The following is a 7,088-nucleotide window of genomic DNA, read 5'->3' on the forward strand; positions in this document are numbered from 1 at the left end:
CCTGATTTTCAAATAGGGTTGCAGTTTCATTTGTCAAAGATTCTAATAGTCCCTGTAGGCGGATGATAGCACCCTTCAAGCTAGTGTGACCAGCCCACCGCTGCCAGGACAAACCATCACGGAGATTAATATCTCTGTCAGTTTCACGGATGTTACGAACGTGGGGAAAATGAGGGGGAGTGAGGGAGATGCGAGAAGGCGGTGCTAGCCATGCCAAATAACATGACCCTGCCCAATCAGGGGAGAGAAAATAATAAGCCTTGGGCCCGCACACCCAGTATGTTCCATATAATGCGTTTTGGGTATTCCATTTCTCAAAGTAGGAGGTAACCCACCACCCGTTGTACCACTGTTCCCCTGGTAACGCAGAGGGGTCGTTGTGTGAACTGCAGAGGCACAATTTGGTAGTGTTGTCCTCAAAGGGCAGTGTAGTACTGCTTGAGCAGTTGTAGAAGGCAATTGTGTATCCTTTAACAATTAGTTGGACACCCTCGAGATCTGAGCAGGGCTTTTTAAAAACTGACTCTGAAAACCTGCCCCTCCATGAAAAAGTTGAAAAGGTTGGATCGGGGTGAGGGATCCACATATGGGATAAGTGGGATGCGCAAGGCTTGAAGCCAAGATTTTTACTAAAGGCGGTGCCATTAAAATATATGTTGCATTTACTTGTTCCCACAAAAGTTGACCCTTTTTCTTTAACAAAACACAGTGATCCTGTTTGATTGGTTACCCTGAGATATTTGTTAATTGGCACTCCTGTTTTGTCCCATGTAAGATTGGGTTGGACTGGATCTTTTATTCTAGTCGGTGGCATCCAAGTCATATTAGCAGTGGTTAGGGGAATGGGTGTGAAGGGGAGTCCCTGTGCTGCATTTACTGGAAATTGAGTACATACCCAGCAATCACTTCTATTTCCTAAAATACGAGTTTTAACCTCGTGGGAATATCTAATAAAAGCATTATCTTCATAAGCAGAAAATAAACTAAAAAAGCATAAAAAAAACCATACAGTTGTCAGAATAAAGGGTCCTCTCATTTTTTTCGAGTCAATTTAAGTCTAATGTCTGAGAGAGGTAAGCTGGTCCACTGGTCGAAGGCAGTGTCCTCAGTGGTGACAAGAGCTGCTGGTCCGTCACTGTGGTCCACTACGGCTGGCTTGACGTGGGAGTGGTGGATCCAAGATTTGCGTCCTTCCAGGAACACTGCAGTCTGGGTTGTCAAAAGAACCTGGTGGGGTCCAGTAAACCTTGGCTGGAGGGTGTCGTCACGAACGAACTTTTTGGCCCAGACGAAGTCCCCTGGTTGGAACGGGTGGATTTGTTCCTCCAGCGGCACGGTCTGGGAAAACTGCGAGGCTTTCCAAAGGGTACGAAGGCGAGCCTGTAGGGAGAGAAACTGACACGCGGTCATATGATCCCCTCCCAATAGTGAAACATCAGCACGTGGTAGCGCCCCGCCTTTGAAAGGGGGGTGTCCATAGAGCAGTTCAAAGGGGGATAATCCCAATGCGCGGGTTGGGCGAGTGCGAAGGTGAAACAGGACCAAGGGAAGTACCTGAGGCCACTTTAATCCTGTTTCCTGACAGTATTTAGCCAATGTAAACTTAAGTTCCCTATTCATACGCTCAACTTTCCCGCTAGACTGGGGGTGGTAGGGTGTATGAAAGGAGTGTGAAATGCCCAGTCCTTGTTCTAAACGGCCAAGGACATGACCAGTAAAGTGAGGTCCGCGATCTGAGTCGAGCACAAGAGGGATGCCAAAACGGGGTACAATATCTCTAAGGAGAATCTTCGCCACTGTGGCAGCAGTACAATTAGCAGTAGGAAAAGCTTCGACCCAGGAAGTCAGAGGGCAAACCAAAACAAGGAGGTGCTTTTTCCCAAAAGCCTTTGGCATATCTGCAAAGTCAATTTGAAGATGTTGAAATGGAGCAGCAGGCGGAGGTCTTCCACCCTTAATTTTGTTAAGAGGCGGAGCAGGTCCATTACGCTGACATGTGCTGCATGCTTTCACTATTGATAGGCAATAGGGTTGAATGCCTGGAGCATACCAAAAGCGAGCGATAGTGTCCACGAGGGCGTGCGTGCCGTAGTGACCCCCTTTATCATGGTGCCAGCGAACTGCCACGGGGTATGTGGAGCGAGGGAGGCAGGCTCGGCCATCTGGCATAAGCCAGGTCCCTTTGACCAGAGTGGCCCCGAGGCTTTCCCACGATTGTAGTTCAGCAGCGGGTACTGGTACGGGGTGCGGTGGAGTAAAGGAGGAGGTTGCAATAGCCAATGTGGGCATGGCTAAAGGTAAGGTGGCAGCCTTCTTGGCGGAGGCGTCAGCCAGGGCATTCCCACGGGTAACGGGGCTACTATCTTTAGTATGGGCCCGGCAGTGAACTACAGCCAGGACAGAGGGTTTTTGGAGGGCGTCCAAAAGCTTGTGGATGAGGGGGAGGTGCTGAATGGGTTTACCGGCAGCTGTCTGGAAACCTCGAAACTTCCAGAGGTGGATATGACAATGCACAACTCCAAAAGCATATTTGCTATCAGTAAAAATGGTAACGGTCTTACCAGCGGCCAACTGGCAAGCTCGGGCCAGGGCATAGAGTTCAGCGGCTTGGGCTCCCCAGTTGCCTGGCAGTGAGGCGGCCTCTTGAATGTCCCATTCAGAGGTGACAGCATAACCAGTGAAACGCTTGCCATCAACATAGAAGGAGCTTCCGTCCGAGAAGAGGATGCAATCGGGGTTGTCCAGTGGCACGTCAAACAGGTTGTCTCTTATCTGTAAGATGCTGTAAACTACTTCCACACAGTCGTGCTGATCCTGGAGGACTGGCAGGTCAGGAAGCAAGGTAGCTGGATTAAGGGGTCCACACCTTTCAAAAATTAGGTTAGTGTCTTCTAAGAGTTCGGCCTCTAGCTGTTGCTGACGATGGGCCGAAAAGACTTGGGTTGTGCCCCTACGCAGAAGGGCTGACAAGGCATGAGAGGTCCAAACCGTGGTAAAATGACCCAGGGTTAGGCTCTTTGCCTTTGTGATCAGCAGGGCAGCTGCTGCCAGAGTCCGGGTGCAGGATGGGGTTCCCTGAGTGACAGGGTCGATTTGCTGAGAGTAAAAAGCAAGCGGGAAATGGTGGGGCCCGCTCAGCTGGGTAAGGACACCACTAGCAATTCCGCCCCTCTCATGGACAAAAAGGTGAAAGGGTTTGCTGTAATTGGGGGGGCGGAGAGACATGGAGGAGGCCACACTGTCCTTCAGTAACTGAAAGGCTTGAATAGTGTCCGGGGACCACTGCAAAGGGTCAGGAGCAAGGTTAGCAGTGAGTCGGTGGAGCGGTTTGCTTAACTCCCCGCAGGACGGCAACCAGGGGCGCAGAAGCCAATTAATCCTAAGAAACCTCGAAGTTGTTTCTTGGTGTTCGGTAGAGGGCAGTTTTGAATAGTCTTTATGCGGGCTGGGTCCATCTGTCTTCCCTCTGGGGTTAACATGAAGCCCAGATATCGGACCTTCTGTGAGACCCACTGAATCTTTTTAGGGTCTACCTTGTGGCCTCTGGTGTGTAGGTATAATAAAAGTGCCTTACCATCGATGCGGAGGGCAGCTTCTTCGCGATTACCTAATAGGATGTCATCTACGTATAGGACCAGTGTGGATCCCTGCGGACTGGTGAAACCTTCCAAGTCGTGGCGGAGGCACTGGCTGAAAATCGTGGGGCTGTCTCTGTAGCCTTGAGGAAGTCGTTGCCAGACATAACTTTGTCCCTCCCAGGTGAAACCAAAGAGATACTGAGAGTCTGGGTGCACAGGAATGCTGAAAAAAGCTGATTTTAAGTCAATAACAGTGAACCACTCAGCATCCCAGGGGATTTGGCTGATGATAGTAGCTGGGTCAGGAACTACTGCATGAAGAGGGACCACATACTGATTAACAACTCGTAGATCCTGTACAAAGCGCCAACGAACAGGGTCTCCGTCCTTTTTAGGAGGCTTTTTGACAGGCAGTATAGGGGTGTTACAGGGAGTGCGCTGAGGGCGGACTAGCTTTTGTGCAATGAATCCCTCGATAATGGGGCGGATGCCCTCCCGGGCTTCCAGTGACAGGGGGTATTGAGGGACTGACGGGGGGGTTAAGGAAGGCTTCACCTGAATCCTTACGGGCTCTGCCGAAAGGAGCAGGCCAACATCAGTGTCAGAAATTCCCCAGAGGGTTGAAGGCAAGTCAGTGAGGTCAGGGGAGAGAGAGGGGGGTGTTTCCCAATTACCCTGAGTAGGGGCCGAATCTCCTAACACTGTCATCAATAATCCTACCCCTTCAGGAGTGCAGGTTAAAGTAGCCTCAAGCTTACAGAGTAAATCCCGGCCCATCAAAGGGATCGGACAAGCTGGGGAAAAAAGAAAACGGTGAGGAAAACATTTATCAGCATAAACAACATTCAAAGGCAAAGTGAGTTCCAGAGACTGTGGGTTGCCCTCCACCCCAGTCGCAGTTTTAACCTCAGAGGATAGCCAGGGAGAGGGGGCATGATTTAAAAGAGAGAAAGTAGCCCCAGTATCAATGAGGAAAGAGACAGGCAGTCCCTGGACTGAAAGGGTTAAACGAGGCTCTTTGCTGGGAGGGGAGAAAGTGAGAAAGGAGCCGGCTAAAGACATTAAGGAAATAAGACCATCACATTGTTTGCCTTCGCCCCCGGGGTACCGTCATTGAGGAGGCTGAGTTTGCTGCGGCTGCTGCTGTTTCCCGTAGTTGATCCAGGCCTGGGGAATGGGCTGAGCTGGTGGTGCAGGGGTGTATTCCTCACTTGTGTAAGCATCTGCGGATGCAACCAGACCCTCTGGGCGTCCCCAGGGGCATTCACGTTTAAAGTGACCGGGCTGTCCGCACTGAAAACAATTTCCTGATGGCTGGGGTCGCCAGGACCCTCTTCCCCGAGCACCCTGGAATCCCCTGCCACGGCCACGGCCTTTGCCTCGAACACCGCCGTGAAAAGCTAAAGCCATCAGCTTATATTCTTCCTTTTTCTCTTTCTTTTTACTACTTTCCCTTTCTTTTTCCCAGGCAAAATCAGCTACGTCCAACACTGAAGTGACTGACTCACCTCCCCAACCAGGGCGAAACTTTAAGAAGTAATCCCTTACAGGGGGCACCGACTGATTCACAAAAAATGAAATAAGAGTAGGGTGGTCTGCTTCTCTCTCAGGATCCATCTGAGTGAACATTCGGGCCCCCTCCAATAGCTTCGACCAGAACTTTCTGGGCGGCTCATCAGATTCCTGCCGAATCTGCATGAACTTAGCCTGATTAGGCGAGCGGCGAGCCATTTCCTTGAGTCTCTCTAACAATCGCTCTCGATCTGTTCGCAGCTGAGTCAGCCTTGGCTGAGTCCAGTCTAGGGGATTCCAGCCAGCGGCCAGATCCCGCCTATCCATCCAAGTATGATTAGCTGCATTGCTATCTCCCCATGTCCTTTCTGCCATCCACAATCTACTACGTTCCTCTCCGGTCAAAACTCTACTTAACAACTGATCCACATCCGTATAAGTAGGATTATAACTTAAAAACAATCTTTCTAGAAGTTCTATGATCTTTCGGGGATTTTCCCCAAAAGACCCTGACAACTGTCCCCACTCTTTCAAGTCCCATTCTAGCCATCCTTTATATTCCACAATATTAGCATGTTGTAACCGTCCATCATTGCCCATATAAGGTTGATCGTGCACCTGTAAAGGCATCTCTCTAACTATACTTTTATTACTCGCAAGAGATTTGACGGGGACATCCTCTGGGCTATCCTCAGGGGGGGGGCATGCACCCTGCCGTACCTGCTTGGACATTAGCCTAGTAACCACTCCTCCCGAGGTTTGCCCCTCCATTTCCTCCTCATCCTTCTGCAGAAATTCCAATCTGGTATCCTGCAGATTCCCCTCTGCTACAAGGAGAGAGTCCCCCTGCGGAGGAATAGGGGCAGGTGCAGAGGGGACCAGCTGACGAGTCAAAACACGCCGTGGTCTACACCCTTCATCGAAATAACCTGGAGGGGGTTCACTCTCGGGAGAGTACCTGACTGCCATAATTTTTAAAGATTTCCACAGCTCTGCTGCTGTGTCCCAACAAAACCAGTAACATAACTGTCCCGGATGGTCTTTTTCGATCTGGCTCTTTACTCCTCTTAAGGCAGCCTGTTCGAAAGAGCCATACGAAGGCCACCTCATCTCCGGGTCGGCCAATACCGCGGTATACCCAGTCCAATTCCTTACACATAGTGTGTACAACTTCTTCCTAGACATTCCTGTCTGTACTGGGAGTTTCCCTTCGTTCCATAACTTATTTACAATCCCCAACGGACTCTCAAGAGGCACGCTAGTCCCTTGACCCATGGTGTCTGACAGGAGCCCTCCAACTGGCGTTTACCCTGCTGTCCAGTACACGACCCCTCAATATTGAATTGGCTGGGAGAAATCTCCTGTGGCGCCTTGCCAATTCATATATGAGTGGTCTGACCACTGGACAGAGGTACCGCACCAGAAGGAATCCCGGACGAGCCCCCAAATTGTTAGGTAATAAAGCAAGTCCTCACTCACCTCTCCAGCACCCGAGTTCGTGCGGAGTTGGTATGGGGCACACAATTCTGTCAGAGACCAGACACCAATGCGTTGATCAACGGGCTCACACTATCCTTAGCTCTCAAAGCTTTAGATTAAGTGTGGCCCCTTTATTAGGGGTGAGCATCAATATTTATACACAGAAGTAAACAAAGTGATTAACAAAAGATAATGGTCATGCATAATCAATCAAGATTTTACAGGAAAAGCAAGTTTAACAAGTAAATGCATAGAGATAAAGGCTAATGGCTACTTGAGAAAGGGGGTGTCATGAGTAGTTTGCAGGTCAGTGCTTTGTTCGATAAAGGGTTCAGAAAGGATTATGCAGAGACGGCCAGTCTGGGTGTGTTTTGGCTCCCCAAAGTTCACCAAAAGTTTAGACCCAACAATATCCTTCACTCTTAAACATTTTAACTTTATTTCTAGTCTAAATTTGTCTACTGTCACCTTCTAGCCACTGGATACTGTCACCTTCTAGCTACTTGAGATACAATAAAT

The sequence above is a fragment of the Gopherus flavomarginatus genome, chromosome 3 (genome assembly GCF_025201925.1).
Source record: "Gopherus flavomarginatus isolate rGopFla2 chromosome 3, rGopFla2.mat.asm, whole genome shotgun sequence".
NCBI lineage: Eukaryota > Metazoa > Chordata > Testudines > Testudinidae > Gopherus > Gopherus flavomarginatus.